At 43.2% G+C, this 19,333-nt stretch overlaps 3 non-coding genes across 3 annotated transcripts; all 3 read right to left on the reverse strand.

Moving 5' to 3' along the window:
• Window positions 1–338: 338 nt before the first annotated feature.
• Window positions 339–532, reverse strand: LOC142721800 (U2 spliceosomal RNA). Its single transcript, XR_012874193.1, has one exon. It is a non-coding gene; the product is annotated as a U2 spliceosomal RNA (small nuclear RNA).
• A 6,305-nt stretch (window positions 533–6,837) lies between these two features.
• LOC142721789 (U2 spliceosomal RNA) lies at window positions 6,838–7,022 on the reverse strand. Its single transcript, XR_012874188.1, has one exon. It is a non-coding gene; the product is annotated as a U2 spliceosomal RNA (small nuclear RNA).
• Window positions 7,023–13,835: 6,813 nt separating this feature from the next.
• On the reverse strand, window positions 13,836–14,022 carry LOC142721791 (U2 spliceosomal RNA). Its single transcript, XR_012874189.1, has one exon. It is a non-coding gene; the product is annotated as a U2 spliceosomal RNA (small nuclear RNA).
• Between the last annotated feature and the right edge of the window lie 5,311 nt (window positions 14,023–19,333).

Consider the following 19,333-nt stretch of genomic DNA (forward strand, 5'->3'; position numbering starts at 1 on the left):
CTATTTGACTATGGTGCTGCATCAATCAGTGGCTGGCTCAGGTGCAGCTCTTTAACCTACCTAGGAGGGAGGGCGGAGAGAAGACAAGGAAGGTGAATGAGCTGTTCCAATGTGAAATGCCGGAAACACAGAAACACAGACGACAGAAAACAAGAGGTGGCAATGTATTAATTAATTGCATTTAATAAATTAGCTCATTATCACACATGACTGTACAAATGCATTGTCCAACAGGTGTTGAAATAATGGGATTAAAAGGGGAGATCCCATCCGAAAGACAAAAACAATGGAAAACACAAAAAGCACTTTTGGAATCTGATTTTAGTAAACACATAAGGAAAGGGTGCACCGATCCAGGAAATACTGCAATACCAGGTCAATGCGTGGAGTGGACAGAGCAAGCTCTATTTCCATCTCCCTGTTCTAAAAATCCATTTAATATATGGTCCCCAGATAGGGGACGTATCAGATATTAAACTGATAAGAACAGATTTTTTTTTTTTTTTTTTTTTTTTTTTTTTTATTAAACCATTCAGGTTTTTTTGAATAAAACCGAGAACTGTAGTTGTTCAAACCACCTCTCTATTTTTCAAAAAATCTCATCACTCTGGTTCATTATTTTATTTTTCCATCAAATACAAGATAAATCAAACAAAATTCCTCAAACTAAATACCTCCATTTTAACATTCGCCATATCCCTTCCGCATCCATACCTCTTTCTAGATCCCATTTATAATAAAAATACAATTTAGCCAATACCATACTAACCACATCCTCCATCTCAAATACTTCTCTTTTATACACATTCAAATTCCTCGTATTCCACAATACCTCTTTCACACAAGTCAAAAAAATCCACAACACTCTATCCTTTTCACTACCCAAACTACACAAACCAAACAAGACAATTTCATACGTCAACCTCTTCAAACCAGTCAATTCTTCGCACAACCCACTCAACTTTTTCCAAACATCCTTTGCATGCTTACACGACCAAAACACATGACTCACATCCTCATCATCCCCACAACCTTCTCTCGGACACCTTTCAGATGCAACCAAACCTCTTCTTTTCTGAACACTCCTTACAGGCAACACTCCATGTACCGACATCCATAATAAATCTTTCTGCTTATTTGACACATCATACGTAACAATCTTCTTCCACACAGACTTAGACTCCATCGAATTCAAACCATTTACAGAACACATCACATTATTCATACACATACTTCTCACAACATTCTTTTCTCTCAAAAATCTCTCCATTCTTACATCCTCTAGCTGGAACTTTTTGATAAATTTTTCTACATACAAATACCACCCCGTGCACTGGAAAGCAATTGGTTTACATAAATTTCGTTTTTCCCAACTTAGACGCTGAATCACCGTTCCAGCTAGATATTTAGACATTCTGGAAGCCTTGGATTCCTTAAATAAAAGCTCTACAAAAAAACGTACACAATTAATTCCAATGAAAATCTCCAAATTTGGGAAATCAAGGCCTCCATTACGTCTGCTTTTCATTAGAATTTCTCTCCTTGCCTTCTCAATCCCGCTCCCCCATAGAAAAAGGAACAAAACTCTATTAACTTTTTTTAACATAGCAACAGCAGGAGGAAAAACCAGAGCAACATATAAAATCATAGGTAGAATAATACTTTTGACAATTAAAACCTTCCCCGAAAAAGAAAGATCCCTCATTCTCCACATTTCCAACTTTCGCACAATCCTACCACCTAACTCATCCCAACTTTCTTTCCCTTTCAGCTCATCATCAAACACAATACCCAAAATTTTCACACCATTCACCTGTTCCATATCAGAATCACACACTCGCTTATTACTGAAAAAAATTTTAAATTTGCTCTTACCCCAATTTATTTTAAAAGCAGACGCAATACAAAACATATTTACAATCAACTTCACTCTGGACATATCATACACTGAATCACACAATACACAAATATCATCCATATATCCCAAAGCTTTCACACGCTTTCCATCACACCCGGGCACCACCAAACCTTTCACAACCTTATCATTTCTAATCATTTGCAACAATGGTTCAATCGCACAAATAAAAAGGATGGGAGACAACGGACAACCCTGTCGCACACCAGACCTAATACTAAATGATTCTGAAAAAAACCCATTCACCTGCACACAACTCTTTGCATTCGCGTATAATTTCTTCAACAAACTCACAAACTGAACCGGAAAACCCATTCTCTCTAACACTTTGAACAAAAACACATGCGCCACACGATCAAACGCTTTCTCAAAATCTAACGCACACACAATCACCTTCTTATTCCGACCCTTACAATCCTCAAGCATGTCCCGCACCAACGCCACGTTCTCATGCAATTTCCTTTTCGGTACCGCACATACCTGATCCTCATCAATTACACACCCAATCACATCTCTCATACGATTCGCAATCAGCTTGGCAAAAATTTTATAATCCGTATTCAGCAAAGTAATTGGTCGCCAATTTTCTAACCGTCTCTTATCTCCTTTTTTATGCAACAGAACTACCATACCCTTCTTCATCACATCACACATATTCGTCCCAGAAAACAACACTCTCATAACATCAATAACATCCTTCCCAATTATATCCCAATATTTCCCATAGAAATCAGCTGGTATTCCATCGATCCCTGGAGACTTATTTTTGGCCATACTTCCCACCACATCCTTTACTTCACCATCCATAATCTCACCAAGCAAAAGCTCACATTCACTTTCAGGAACAAAATTACACACAATATCCAAAAACTCATCATCGTCACCCAGATCACACTTCGTCACATCATACAGTTGTTTATAAAAATCAGACACCACATCAATCACATCCTTACCAAACACCTCTTTATCATCCTTATCCAATAACACATTCATACCACTTTTCCCACCACACATTTTTTTAAAGAAAAATCTAGTGCACTTCTCGTGATTATCTCTAACCTCCACCTTAGACCTAAATATTATTTCTTTCCCTTTCTCTCGGAACCACTCCTTAATATCTTTTTTTGTTTTTTCCAAATCGTGTCTTACATCCATACCCAAATTTTTACATTGTTGAAGGAACGTCATCCGCATATTAAAGCGTGAATATTGCAATCTTTTCCTTCTCGCTCTTCTATACCCTATCTGTCTAAAAAACCCACCAATCTTTTTTTTCACCCATACCCACCATTCACACACATTAGAGAAAGAACTTTTCTTCCTAACCCAAAACCCATATTTTTTCCCAAACCTAGTTTTTACCCTTTCATCACTCAGAAAACTAACATTCATCTTCCATACCCCTCTACCATAAAAGAAATTATTTATAACAAAAACCCCCAACAAACACTCGTGATCTGAAAACCACACTCTCTCCTGCGCATAATCTACACATTTCATTGCTGAAATAGAAAAAAAGAAAAAGTCCAGACGAGAATCCGTTCTTCCGTCATCGGCATGGTACGTAAATGGACCTGGTTTCCTGGTGACAGCGTCCTGCAAAGCAAAGTCCTGCAAAATTTGATTCCACAAACTTCCGGTAGCGTCCACATTAGACTCTGTGGATCCAGCTCGGGCCTGCTTCTCCAGGATACAGTTAATATCACCGACAATAATAACAGGAACTTTACCATGTAGAAAAAATTTTAAACTATCAAAAAGTGCCAACCTATCAGATTTCACAGCATGGCCATAGATATTGATAAGCCTAAACTGCCATCCCTTATAGGATAGTAACACACAGACACATCTTCCTTCCTGAATGATCTGAGTCTGTTTGATGACAAACTCATTATTTTTGAAGAGAATACCAATTCCATCATTCCTATTTGTGGAAGAAAAGGACCAAATTGCTTCCCCAAACTTCCATTCTTCTTTCCTAGGCATTTTTGATAAACCACATTCTTGTACGCAAACAATGTCACTGCCCTTAGAGGCCAAAAAGTCCAGGACTGCAGCACGCTTGTGAGCAGAGGAGAACACCCGTACATTTTGTGAGACAATCTTTAATCTCAAAGACATGCGGGCATAGTATGGTTAGTGGAAAAGCAAGCCATGAAATAGCCAGAACATATCACGTCCCAGGGAAATACATTGCTCTTTCCAGATTTGCCACATTGACTTCACTGAGGAAACCTTCCCCAGGAGAGCTGGGTACTTCTGAGGCCACCTCAGATGACTTAGGGCTACAACTAGAGTCACTGTCCAGCAATGAGAAAGGATTTGCATGAGCAGAATCTTCCAACAAACCAATCTTCAGTCTCTTCACCGCCTTTCCAGATTTCCCCCTTTTTGAGACAACTTTGTGGAAAATTTCCGCACTAGTGGCACTAGGCATCCTGGCCTCCTTCTCGTCCTCCTCCGATATTGACCACTCCACTTTAGCTGAGTCTTCCGTTTTTGACTCTGGGCTAGAGAAAGACAAAATTTGCATACTTGCATCATTATCAGGGTATGCACACCCACTAGGTGGCGCTGTGTCTTCACCTTCCATAGGTATAACCACAGGTGTCTCATCAACAGTTGGCTCTGCAGGAGGGACCACACCCAACTCCATGCTGTCAGTATGTGAGGTTAGAACCTCTCCTAATCCAGCTTTCCCAGGGTCCTGAGAAGCAGCCACAGAAACACTGCCAGCAGGCTCTGAAATTACATCAGAAGAGGCAGCAAGGGAACTTGTTGTTCTCACCTGTCTGCCCCATGTCCTTCTCTCTTGCCCTAAGAAGGGAAACACCTTTGGGCATTTTCTACAGGTATGACCAGGCAAACCACAAATATCACACCTGGATGGGGAAATGCATGCACTAACCTCATGTCCTGTTTCCTTGCAATTTCTGCAAACCTTGCCTTTACATGCATCTTTAGTATGCCCGTAGGAAAAACATGATCTGCAAAATGATGGCATATCTTGGTAGTAAAGATATCCCTTGTTCCCACCAATGGAAAAATTAGCAGGAGGATTCATCACTCCTCCAATACAGCTGGAGTCAGGTTTCAGCCTGACCCAGTACTTGATATCACCATTGAAAACTCCCCATAGGTTCTTCTGCTCCACACCTCCTCTAACATGGGTACAGTAGTGAGCTAAAAAGGCCCTGACCAGCCTTCTATCCAGAAATGGGTTATACATGTGGATGGTAATACATTTCTCCACTGCTGAGAAAAGAGGTAGCACTTCAATAGATTTTAAAGCCTCATGCATATGTTTCTCCTTGAGCAACTGAAAAACATTTAGACAGTAGGCGGCCTCAAAAAAGGATACGTCATACGTAGCAATATTGCTGAAAGCTTGGATACAGAATACCTCTACCAATGTGACTCCAGCCAGGTCCAGAAGGATGTTCTCAATGATGTGCCCAGTATCCACTTCTTCTCTCCTCTGCTCATTCACCACAAAACGAATTGTATTCCGCACAGCTGCCATCTTGATGAGGAATGCCCAACGGCACGATGATCGCTCCCAAAAACGTCGGAGAGGACTCCACGAAAGACCGAACCCCCGGCCCAGACCAGGCAATAAACCTGATCTGAGCCAAAAGGCCGAGAAGCGATAACCCGAACGGGCCACGCGTTGACCGAGCCTGCCCAATACTGCTGTTCACCCCTTGCAGCGATTCAGCCTACTCCTAGGCAATTCCATGGGGCCCTGCAGGCTCACACACACTCACAGCTACTAAGCGGGAGGTGAATAAAGGCCGGAGAGGAAGCAAGACAGGATTTGCTTCTTTTGCTTGCACCACAATGCAGTGCTGAAAGAGGAGGAATCGACATAAAAACGCCTTCCTGGCAACGCCCAAATGCCCTCCTGCCGTGCAAACACTGGCAGCAGCAGCAGCAGCAGTAAGTGCATGCCCACTGCCACCCCTTCTCCTTTCACACCTTGTATCAGCTTTAATCCAGTCCAGTGCTGCCTGCTGAGCAGCACTGACCAACACTGCCTGGGCCCAGGCTTTTATCTCTGAGGCCCCATTATGATGTCAGAAAGCTGGCTCTGGCTCCTGAGGTCTCCACTATGACACGTGCAAAGTTCCGTCTGAACTTTATATAAGACGGTGCGGCTCAGTCAGTCACTCAGTGTTGCCTGAGAGGGCAACACTGCAACAGCCGGCCCCCAGGCTGTCTTTTTTTTGCACAGCTAGTTGCCTCCAGGAGGCCACAAGAGGGAGACAAGGGACTGCAAAATGGAAAATAGGCATCCACCAACTTTACAGACAACTTGTTCTCCTTGCTCCTACAACCTCCATCCTTGCACAGTTTGTTATTCTTCCAGGTAACATAGTAACAAATCCAAATTGCTGCTCTCTTTGTAGGCAAGCAAGGGTTTGTTGCAACTGCAGTTCTTACTTCTTCTTGAAATGTAGGGACCACAGTACATTCCATCACATCCATCTAGTGTACACAGGTAGGTCCATTGTGACGGGCGGGCGGGCGGGCGGGCGGGCTGGCTGCTTTAATGGCTGTTTGCTGTTCCCCTACTCCACTCCACTATTTGACTATGGTGCTGCATCAATCAGTGGCTGGCTCAGGTGCAGCTCTTTAACCTACCTAGGAGGGAGGGCGGAGAGAAGACAAGGAAGGTGAATGAGCTGTTCCAATGTGAAATGCCGGAAACACAGAAACACAGACGACACAAAACAAGAGGTGGCAATGTATTAATTAATTGCATTTAATAAATTAGCTCATTATCACACATGACTGTACAAATGCATTGTCCAACAGGTGTTGAAATAATGGGATTAAAAGGGGAGATCCCATCCGAAAGACAAAAACAATGGCAAACACAAAAAGCACTTTTGGAATCTGATTTTAGTAAACACATAAGGAAAGGGTGCACCGGTCCAGGAAATACTGCAATACCAGGTCAATGCGTGGAGTGGACAGAGCAAGCTCTATTTCCATCTCCCTGTTCTAAAAATCCATTTAATATATGGTCCCCAGATAGGGGACGTATCAGATATTAAACTGATAAGAACAGATAAGGTTTCAACAAAATTTTATTGACAAATATTCACATACATAGAATGCAATTTTTACAAAATAAAATTCAGTAATAAAATGCTGTTAAATAAAATTCCGTAATAATAAATTTGTTTATACATTCAATTGTCCAATAAGATTAGTAATAAAACGTTTTTAATACATTTCATTAAAAAACCTTTTTATAGCATAAAATTCGGTACTAAAAATGTTTATTTTTAATACATTTCATTAAAACGATAAAGGCAATATATTTTCAACGAGAAGAAGGTTTCTTTAAAAGTATGACAATGGCAGGATAAAACATCATAAAACAAGCAATAAAATCACAATTATAAATACATGGATAATTTACATAATAATTGTGTTCCATAGAGACAGACACCACATGGATGCCGCCTCTTTTGCTCCGAGATGTTTTTTGTCTCTTAGATAATATACATATAATTCACTCAACGCGATTTTAACACAATCTTTAATATCAATAAAATCACGTTTAAAAAGAAGAATGTTCCTAACCTTCCAGATGGCATTTTTAAAACAATTAATAATCATCCAGCAGATCATCTGCTGTCTGAATGATGGGCAGGTAAAAAGGCCATAAAAAACGTACTCGTATTTAAAATCGTTAAGACCGCAAATCCATTTTAATAAAAGGCCAGCCTTCCTCCAAATCTCCTGTGCATAGTGGCAGTTCCAGAATAAGTGCATTACCGTCTCATCATTTCTGCACATATCTCTCGGGCACTTGGCTCTCGCCACCAGTCCTCGCCTGTGTTGGAACTCACGTGTAGGGAGGCACTGGTGCACGATCGCCCAGGCAAGGTCCTTATGCACATTTGCAAGGTATTTCCCAAAAACATTCCGCCACACTTGCTTGGACCTTGCCTGTGAGAGATTGGAAACTGCCACCATTTCTTGTCTGTGTCTACACGCCACTGACACCTTCCTCTGGTCCCCCAATATATCAGGCTCCAACTCATGGAGGCTCAGGAGCCTGACAGTCTTCTCCAGCACCACGTAGTGTTCTGGGGGACACAGGAGCACAGGAGAATTTAGGGAGATACGAGACCAACGCTTAAAAACCATGCCCGCTGCATATTTTAAAAAGCAGCTAAAAATGCCATCGGATTTAAACATTTTAAAACAGAAGCAGAAATATTTGATATAAAAAAATGTAAAAAGGTTAGGAACATCTCTCCCGCCATTGTCCTTACATTTATACATAACATCACGTTTTAATTTTTCCATCTTGGAGCCCCACAGAAACATAAAACAAATGCGTGTTAGCTTTTTAATATATAAAATGGACGGAGGGAAAACCATGGCAACATAAAGCATTATTGGGATTAAAACCATTTTTATAATTAAAATTTTCCCCTCCATCGTGAGGCTCCTAAGATTCCACATTAAAACCTTCTTCTCTATTTTTGCTATCACTGAGTCCCAGTTAGAGGTCCCATTGTTCGCCTGATTAAAAACAATGCCTAAAATTTTAATCTGGTCCTTCTGCATTCTGACTCCTGGGGTCAGGGAGGAATCCCAGCCTCCTATATTAAAACAATCACATTTATCAATGTTTAGTTTAAAACCAGAAGCCTCGCAGAAAAAGGTGGTGTTCCTCAGCGCCCTCCTCATGGATGTTGAATCAGGGCATAAAATTGTTACGTCATCCATGTAGCCCAATACCTTTATTTGGTTACCCCTCCCACCAGGTATCGGGGCGCCTCTGACTACTTTGTCACTTCTGAGCATAGCTAACAGGGGCTCCATTGCGCATATAAATAGTAGGGGAGACAATGGGCACCCTTGCTTAACTCCAGATAAAAGAGGAACACCTTTAGTTAAAAATCCATTTACAGAAATTTCACTAAAACAGGACCGATATAAAAGCATAACACGACTTATCATAAAATCAGGCACCGCCATCTTTTTAAGAACCATAAAAAGGAACTCATGGGACACTCTATCAAAGGCCTTTTCAAAGTCTAGTGATAAAATAGCAAGATTTTGGCCTCGATCTTTAAAATACCAAATAACATCTCTTAAAATATTAAGGGACTCAGTGATAGATCTACCAGGTACCCCACAGACCTGGTTTGGGTGGATTAGCTTACTGATAAAAGGTTTAAAACGGACCGCTATCAATTTGGCTAAAATCTTGTAGTCTACATTTAAAAGTGTAATGGGACGCCAATTTTTCAGTTGGTCCTTTTCACCTTTTTTAAAAATTAAAGATACGATCCCCCTTCTCCAGGAAGGGGGCAGCTCTTCAGTGATAAAAACCTCTTTGTACAGTAAAATCATATCCTCTTTTAAAACATCCCAAAAAGTTAGATAAAATTCAATAGGCAACCCATCCTCCCCAGGGGCCTTTCCCGCTGAAAAACTTTTAAAAACAGATAAAAGTTCCTCTAAATTAAGATCTCGGGATAAAACCTCCTGGTCTAAAATATCTAACTTAAAATCAAGGGAGTTAAGAGCATGATTTAAAAAGGATTTATCAATAGCTTTTTTACTAAAAAGGAGTTGGTAAAAGTTAAAAGCTGCATTCAACATTCCTCCCATAGAAGTCTCCCCTTCTAGGTTTAAAATAGCATCTCGCCTACCATTTACCTTTTTAAAAAAGAATCGGGAGCACTTCTCATCTTCTTCAAGGTGTTTTACATGGGAGTTAAAAATTATTTGTTTGCCTTTATCATCTAAACATTTTTTTATTTCAGCTTTTAAATTTAAAATATCCGAATCCACCTCAAACCCAACATCCTTTAGTTTAAAAAGCACATGCAAACGCTTATTAAGAACATAAAACCACTGTTTCTTTTCTCTAGCTTTCTTCCTACCTGCTCGGATAAAAAATAATTTAATTCTGGGTTTAATGCCCTCCCACCAGTGCAGCATGGTCTCGTGGGGCTTTTTCTGTGATTGCCAGCACTGGTAGGTCCGCACAAACTCACTTTTGTTTTCAGGGTCCTCTAGGAGCGTGGTGTTTAACCTCCAGAGGCCCTTACTCACTTTTTGCTCTCCCTCCAGCTCCAGGGACACACTAAGGAGCTTATGGTCTGAAAATATATTTGTTAAAATCATACATTTTTGAGAGATAAAATCATGGGAAGCAAAAATAAAATCGATTCTGGAGCTCACTCTTCCATTAGACCATGTGGCACCTGCGTCTCCTGGCAAGAGTTCCCTCCAGCAATCGCGCAATTTAAAATCTTCAATAAAATTTTTGAGCAGGTAGGTAGTGCGGTCTTTTCTATTTGCATCCCCACCCTGCCGGCCTTCTCCTTCTCTTGTGCAGTTAAAATCACCTCCTACCAGCAGGGGGGTAGACCCAACACAAAACAGTGGTAAAATATTAAAAAGCTCTGCCCGCTCCTGTTTATCAGGAGGGGCATAGACATTTAAAATACGTATTAAAAGTCCATTAATGTGCAGGTGGGTTAAAATAGCTCTGCCAGGCATAATCTCAGTGACGGTTTGTATCGAAATAGAATGGCCACGGCAGAGCAATCCCACACCTGAAGAACGACAGTCATTAGCACCCGACCACACCGAAGGGCCCAGCTTCCAGTCTTTTTTCAAGTCCATATAGTCCATGCTGTTAGGGATTCCACACTCCTGCAGTAGGCAAAAATCAAAGTCCATAGTCTGTAGAAAAGAGAATAAAGCAGCCCTGCGAACAGGGCTCTTTAGGGACCTCACATTTAGCGAGGCAACTTTCAGAGGAATACAAGGCATAGTTATTGTTAGGCGTCAGTGTCCACCTCCGAGGAATCCGACTCAGATATAAATTGGGAGCCAGACTCCCCTGTATCAGGGGATGCAAACTCCAGGATTTTCCCAGGGTCAGAGCCAGATATATGAATCGACCCGACTCTTCCCCTGAACTCACTCTCATCCGAGCTGCGGCATATTGTCTTCCTCTTTATGGTGGGCACATCTTCTTCTCTTAGCCTTTTCCCCGTACTCGTCAGGTCCATCCTTGATTCCTCCTCCCCGTCACTGGATGTCACCTCCGACTCCTGGCTGTTGTCATCACCATCGCGAACTCCGGCCGCTGCTACCTCCGGTACGGCTGCAGGTATCTCCGGGTCACTCATCTGCTCAGGGCGCTCAGGAGCCTGTGAGGTCCCCTCCTTCTCTCTCGTCATCTTGCCTACTGCACCTGAAGCCGTCAATGCCCGACCCCCTGTTGGCGTAATAAGAGGGTCAGACTCGGGCTTCTCAGTCGGTCGGAGGCAGCTGGTGGCAGGGAGGTCCAGCGTGGAGCCCCTCCTTCTAGATCCCTTAATTGGATCATCACCAGCCACCACCTATGCCCAGTCCTCCTTTGACGGCACCGAGGACCGGCGAGATTTCCTACCAACCGACTCAGGTATGGAGCTCGGGGCCTTCATCGCAGAACCAGAACAGCCCTGCTCCGGCCCTTTGGAATCCCCAGGACCACCCTCCACTCGTGACTTGGAGGGTCTTGGTCCTGGCCCTTCGGCGGGTGCCGTTTCCAGGGCATTACCAGCAGAGTCCGCACCTGTTGTGGACTGCTGCCCTGGCCCTGGACGGGATGGACCAGGCCTAGGCCCACCCCTCAATGACTGCGTTCTTTTAGGACAGTCTTTATACATGTGACCTGCCTCCCCGCACAGGTTACATGTTGCTCTGGAACTGCACTTGGCGGCCACGTGCCCCAGGCCTCCACATTTGTTACAGCGAACAACACGGTTTTCACTGCATGACTCTTTTGTGTGCCCATATTTTTGGCAGTTCCAGCAAAACCGGGGCATCTGGGGGTAAAACAGGTATCCCCGGTTCTTCCCAATGGCAAAATTCGCTGGAGGGTGCACAAAGCCACGTATGCCATTGGGGTCTTGAAAGAACTTGACAAAGTACTTTCTCTTTCCGTTCCAAAATCCCTCAGTATTTTTAACTTCATGCGAGAAGTGAATTTCCTTGCAATAGCGCCCTAGGAATGTGTCAATGTCCTTGGCGGGGACAAAGGGGCTATGCATTACCACGACCAGTGGAATAGACTCTTCTCCGTAGAGGAGAGAAAAATGAAGCCCATCTAGGCGCTCATCTGTCTGGTCGGAACCAGACAGGGCTGCACAGATCGTATCGCAGCAGGCCGCGGTGCAGAAGGAGATGGTATACCGACCGCGGCCTTCCTGGTCATTCAGACACAGGATATTTTCCCGTCTGAGGCCGAAGGAGCCAAGCAGGATTTCCCCTACTATGAATTTCAGGTTCTTCCGCTGGCGATGTTCCTCTCCGACCTCGATCCGGATGGTTTGGCGTAACTGGGTCTCCCCAGTCACAAACCCATAGGTGAACGGCATTCCTGCTTGTCCCAACAAGTTTTTCCGCCCTTCTAGGCCGTCCAGCGCAAGCTGTCCGCCTAGCGATCCCTTCCCGTTGCCTGAGGACTAGTCCGACTACCCAATAGCTGCAGGGGGGTGAAGTCAAGGCGATAAACCAGTGACGATCCCCCCAGGCCAAGTAGCCGGGTACCCCAGGCACCTTCTGACTGAAACCTCCTGTACGAATACACTTGGTCGCAGCCAAAAGGCCGAGAAGCGATAACCCGAACGGGCCGCGCGTTGACCGAGCCTGCCCAATACTGCTGTTCACCCCTTGCAGCGATTCAGCCTACTCCTAGGCAATTCCATGGGGCCCTGCAGGCTCACACACACTCACAGCTACTAAGCGGGAGGTGAATAAAGGCCGGAGAGGAAGCAAGACAGGATTTGCTTCTTTTGCTTGCACCACAATGCAGTGCTGAAAGAGGAGGAATCGACATAAAAACGCCTTCCTGGCAATGCCCAAATGCCCTCCTGCCGTGCAAACACTGGCAGCAGCAGCAGCAGTAGCAGTAAGTGCATGCCCACTGCCACCCCTTCTCTTTTCACACCTTGTATCAGCTTTAATCCAGTCCAGTGCTGCCTGCTGAGCAGCACTGACCAACACTGCCTGGGCCCAGGCTTTTATCTCTGAGGCCCCATTATGATGTCAGAAAGCTGGCTCTGGCTCCTGAGGTCTCCACTATGACACGTGCAAAGTTCCGTCTGAACTTTATATAAGACGGTGCGGCTCAGTCAGTCACTCAGTGTTGCCTGAGAGGGCAACACTGCAACAGCCGGCCCCCAGGCTGTCTTTTTTTTGCACAGCTAGTTGCCTCCAGGAGGCCACAAGAGGGAGACAAGGGACTGCAAAATGGAAAATAGGCATCCACCAACTTTACAGACAACTTGTTCTCCTTGCTCCTACAACCTCCATCCTTGCACAGTTTGTTATTCTTCCAGGTAGCATAGTAACAAATCAAAATTGCTGCTCTCTTTGTAGGCAAGCAAGGGTTTGTTGCAACTGCAATTCTTACTTCTTCTTGAAATGTAGGGACCACAGTACATTCCATCACATCCATCTAGTGTACACAGGTAGGTCCATTGTGACGGGCGGGCGGGCGGGCTGGCTGCTTTAATGGCTGTTTGCTGTTCCCCTACTCCACTCCACTATTTGACTATGGTGCTGCATCAATCAGTGGCTGGCTCAGGTGCAGCTCTTTAACCTACCTAGGAGGGAGGGCGGAGAGAAGACAAGGAAGGTGAATGAGCTGTTCCAATGTGAAATGCCGGAAACACAGAAACACAGACGACACAAAACAAGAGGTGGCAATGTATTAATTAATTGCATTTAATAAATTAGCTCATTATCACACATGACTGTACAAATGCATTGTCCAACAGGTGTTGAAATAATGGGATTAAAAGGGGAGATCCCATCCGAAAGACAAAAACAATGGCAAACACAAAAAGCACTTTTGGAATCTGATTTTAGTAAACACATAAGGAAAGGGTGCACCGGTCCTGGAAATACTGCAATACCAGGTCAATGCGTGGAGTGGACAGAGCAAGCTCTATTTCCATCTCCCTGTTCTAAAAATCCATTTAATATATGGTCCCCAGATAGGGGACGTATCAGATATTAAACTGATAAGAACAGATTTTTTTTTTTTTTTTTTTTTTTTTTAAAACCATTTCAGTTAGTTATAAGCAACTTATAATGTTTCTCAAAACTTGAAAATCAAATCCACGTTGCTTCAAACTTATCATCATTCTGGTTTGTTCTTTATTTTTTCTTCAATTTACATAAACAATCACAAAAAAAACAGAACAATATTACCTACATCGTATCAGGAATTTCCATTTTTTGAACTTCCATATCCCCTCTGAATCTAGGCCACCACCACGCTGTCTATCCTACAAATACATGACGTAAAGTCTAGACAAAATCATCCTAATACACTCATTTACAGGCACTAATTTCCTTTTAAACACTAACAAGTTTCTCACATCCCACAAACTTTCCATCACACATGCCATAATTAACCACATAATTCTATCTTTCATACGACTACTTGCACCCATTCCAAACATTGCTACTTTCCAATTAACAAATTTTACCCCCGCTAGTTCTTTACACAAACCACCCACCCCTTTCCATACTTCATACGAATAGTCACAATCCCACAACATATGTCTCACACTCTCACTTGCTCCACATCCATTCCTCGGGCAAACCTCAGACCTAATAAGATCCCTTCTTTTCTGCACTTGCCTAACAGGTAGGATATTATGCAGCGACATCCATACAATATCACGCTGTCTGTTTGACATACCACTCACCTTCAATTTACTCCATACACTCTGCACTTCATTAGGCCTCAAACCTGCAATTTCACATGGAATTTCATTCGCACGTATTCTCTTCATCACCGCATTCTTATTTTTAAACTCACTCATTGGCACAGCAAGCAAGTCATTTTTCCTCACAAAAACCTCAATCCTCATATACCACACTGGACACTTGAAAGCCACAGGCACACTTGCATCTCTCTTTACCCAATTCAGACCATACAACATCCAACCAGCCAAGTATCTAATCATGAAACCAGTCTTATTATTCCTCTGCACTAACACAGACACCACTTTGATATAATTCAAAGCCAAAAATACCTCAACATTTGGAAAATCCAAACCACCATTCACACACATCTTATACACATACTCTCTCTTCAATTTTTCCATTCTACTCCCCCAAAAAAATGTAAAAATCATCTTTTCCGTCTTCTTAATTTTGTGAGTAGCAAAAGGGAAAACAACTGCACAAAAAAGTAAAATTGGTAACACAACAGATTTAACTATCAAAATTTTTCCCGTCAGTGTCAAACTTTTCAGTCTCCAAAAGTTCAGTTTTCGTTCTATTCTCATACCACATTCATCCCAACTTTCATTCCCTCTCAAATCCTCATTAAATTGCACACCCAATATTTTAATAGCACCCATCTCACAATTAACCCCATCCATTCTCACACACCTGTCACCAAAACACTTAAAGCTACATTTACCCCAATTCACTTTAAACGCAGACGCACTACAAAACAACCTCAACAACAATCTCGCTCTATTTATCTCCGCCTCTCTTTCACTAACAATCACCACATCGTCCATATAACCCAATACTTTCAGAAACTTACCATTACTCCCAGGAATTAATAACCCCCTCATAAATTTTTCCCTTCTAACCATACACAACAACACTTCAATCACACTAATGAACAGGACAGGGGACATAGGACAACCCTGCCTGACACCTGACCTTATCCCCACTTTTCCACTCAGAAACCCATTTACGAGAAACTCACTTGTTACGTTCCCATACAAACCTTTCACTGCATACACAAACTTTCTCGGAAAACCCATTTTACACAGCACACTAAACATAAACTCATGCGACACCCTATCAAATGCCTTTTCAAAATCCACAGATAGGACCATACATTTCTGCTTTCTATCCATACAGTCCCCAATCATATCCCTTAGTAACAACAAATTATCAGTCATACTTCTACCAGGCACTGCACACACTTGATCTTCATTCACCACTTCAGCAACAACCTCACGCATCCTATTGGCCAATACTTTACTAAAACACTTATAGTCAGAATCCAACAAAGTAATTGGCCTCCAATTTGCCAAATTTTTCTTCTCACCTTTTTTATATATCAGCACAACCACACCTTCTTTCATAGATTTGCTCAACACACCATGCTTCCACATATACTGACATACCTCAAGCAAATCCCCACCCATTATATCCCACATCCTCACATATAATTCAATTGGGATCCCATCCTTCCCAGGTGTTTTATTTTTACTTGCACTCATCACCACATTTCTCACTTCATCCATGGTAATATCACCACACAGAGACTCACGATCTTCCTCTCCAAGTTTATTTTCCAACCCATTCAAAACCTCATTCATCAAATCCTTATCATACCACTTCTCTCCATACAACTGGGTATAAAAACCTTCAACTTCACTCATCACATCCTTTCCAGAAACACACTCACCCCTATCATTCAATAATTCATCCATATCATCCTTTTTACCACATATTTTTTTGAAAAAAAATCTTGTACATTTTTCATCTTTGTCTAAGTTCTCAACTTTTGATCTATATATAATTTTTTTCCCTTTTTCCTCTAATAAAAGCCTACTTTCATTCCTTGCGTCCCTCATCAAATCACTCACATCCACACCAAGCTCGCCAAGTTTTCTCAACCATTCTATTCTAACATTCAACTCATTATATTGGTTTCTTAGCATAGCTGCTTTTTTATAGCCCCATTTTTTAAAGAATCTTTTACATTCATTCTTCATCCAATCCCACCACTCCAGCACATTCCCAAAAGATTCCTGCCGCGATTTCCATCCTTTATACGCATATATAAAAGCCTTCACAATTCTTTCATCCTCTAATAAACTTACATTTAACTTCCATACCCCTGCACCACGCACTAAACGAACATCCCCTTCAAAAGTTGCACACATACACACATGGTCAGAAAAGGTCACATCGCGCTGCCGCAAACTCATGCACCCCACATTTTTTGAGAAAAGCACCCGATCTATCCTTGATGTTACCCCTCCTCTATCAGACCTATAAGTGTCGGGTGGTGGCTTTCCCAAATGAACCTCAGCAGCATCTATAAAAGAAAAATCTTTGATTAATTGGTACAACTTTTTACCAGATACATCCATTTTTTCCCCTTCCGTCACACAGTTAAAGTCCCCAACCCAAATCGTAGGAATTCTCCCTGGCAAAAAAAAGGACAACTTCTCTAGGAGCTCTAACCTCTCTTCTTTTTTTGTTGCTCCATATATATTAATTACCCTTACCCTCCACCCTCTGACATTTATCTCTGCCAAAATACACCTCCCCACTTCCACCACAATATAACTTTCTAATTTTAAATTCCTATTCCCTAGCAATATTCCTACCCCATCATTTTTATTTATAGAAGAACCAGACCATATACATTGGCCATATGGCCATTCCTGTTCTGGCACAGGTTCCCTAATACCGCATTCTTGCAAACAATATACATCAGCTCCTAAATTTTTAAAAAAATCCAGAACTGCAGCCCTCCTGGGCTTAGATTGAATCAGTCGTACATTTAAGGATACGACATCAAATGTAGGTTTGGATGCCATATTTTAATTTTCATAGCCAGATAACCGCAGGTTGTCCATTTGCACTTCAGCCTTTGCCTTCTGGAGGCTGGCAACCTAATGTGAAGAAACTGGTCCCTTGATCTTCTAGAAAAGGCTCATCAAACGAAATCACTGATGAGGGGTATTCCTCCTCCCTTCCAGGGGTTACAGGGGGTGACGCGGCCAGCCTGGCTCTCTTAGCCCCCATATCCAGAATTTCGTCTGCAGGTCGGGTGCCTACAGTGGTAAAATCCCCTTGACCTCCAACTCCTTCCAGAAACACTTCATCCAGACTCCAAGAAACAGGAGGAGTCACGGGGACGTCGCCCTCAATTTCTCCCTCACCCTGTAGCCCAGTCTGGGCATCGGATGGGTGAGGAAGATCCTCCTCGACCGGGGCTACCTCCATGCCTGCCCCTTCCTCCACACGTACTTCTACTGGAGATGTGCTTAAAGAAGCCAGATAGTCAGCGGGTACCTCCTCGCCCAACCGTCCAGTTCTCGCTATCATCTCAGCCACTTGGCTCCTGGCTGCCTCTGCATATGACTTCTTCCGCAGAGGGCAGTCTTTGAATGTATGCCCTTCCACCTCGCAGAGATTACAAACAATGCGGTTGACACATTCTTTTGCTTTGTGACCCTCCTGGTTACATCTGGAACACTTCCCTGAATTTTGACATCCTTCCCTTGTGTGGCCAAAAACTTTACAATTCCTGCAGAAGGGAGGACACCTGGGAAAAAACAGATATCCCCTGTCTCTTCCAATGGAGAAGTTCGATGGAGGGAAATGGAAGCCTCCTGGTTCCTCAATATCTTGCCGAAACCGGACCCGAAATTTGTATTTCCCATTCCAGATCATTTCAGTGTTCAAGATTTTATTCTCAAACTTAACATATGCACAATGTCTAGACAGGAATGCCGTGATATCTTGCAAAGGTACATGTGCATTGTAGAGAAAAACAACCAGGAAGACTTCTCCTTCATCATACAGCAGGATAAAAGTAAGTCCTCCAAGCTCAGGATTGTTCACATTTTGCATCAAATTGTAATGGAAAGTATGGCAGGCAGGTAAATCCGTCAATATCAAGGTAAAATGACCAACCTTATGCTCCTGAAGACAAAGGATTTTCTTCCGCTCCACTTTCAAAATTCCAAACAAGATGTTGTTCACCAGGTGTCGTAGGTCCAGGGTCTTCTCTGATCCAACATCAACTTCGATCCGAATGCCGTACTTGACCCGGGTTTCCCCGGCCTTAGCGTGACGTACAATAACGCCCATGTCGATCGCCTTCCTGCCACTGGCTGTCTCCCTATAGCAACAAGCAGCTTAAGCCCCAAAGGGCGATGCTGCAGGGCCGAGAGTTCAGCACTGGACGCCTCTGGTTAGCCACTTGAGCTTAGCCAAAAGGCCGAGAAGCGATAACCCGAACGGGCCGCGCGTTGACCGAGCCTGCCCAATACTGCTGTTCACCCTTGCAGCGATTCAGCCTACTCCTAGGCAATTCCATGGGGCCCTGCAGTATCACACACACTCACAGCTACTAAGCGGGAGGTGAATAAAGGCCGGAGAGGAAGCAAGACAGGATTTGCTTCTTTTGCTTGCACCACAATGCAGTGCTGAAAGAGGAGGAATCGACATAAAAACGCCTTCCTGGCAACGCCCAAATGCCCTCCTGCCGTGCAAACACTGGCAGCAGCAGCAGCAGCAGTAAGTGCATGCCCACTGCCACCCCTTCTCCTTTCACACCTTGTATCAGCTTTAATCCAGTCCAGTGCTGCCTGCTGAGCA

This window comes from Rhinoderma darwinii, unplaced genomic scaffold, assembly GCF_050947455.1.
Source record: "Rhinoderma darwinii isolate aRhiDar2 unplaced genomic scaffold, aRhiDar2.hap1 Scaffold_518, whole genome shotgun sequence".
In the NCBI taxonomy this organism is placed as follows: Eukaryota; Metazoa; Chordata; class Amphibia; order Anura; family Rhinodermatidae; genus Rhinoderma; species Rhinoderma darwinii.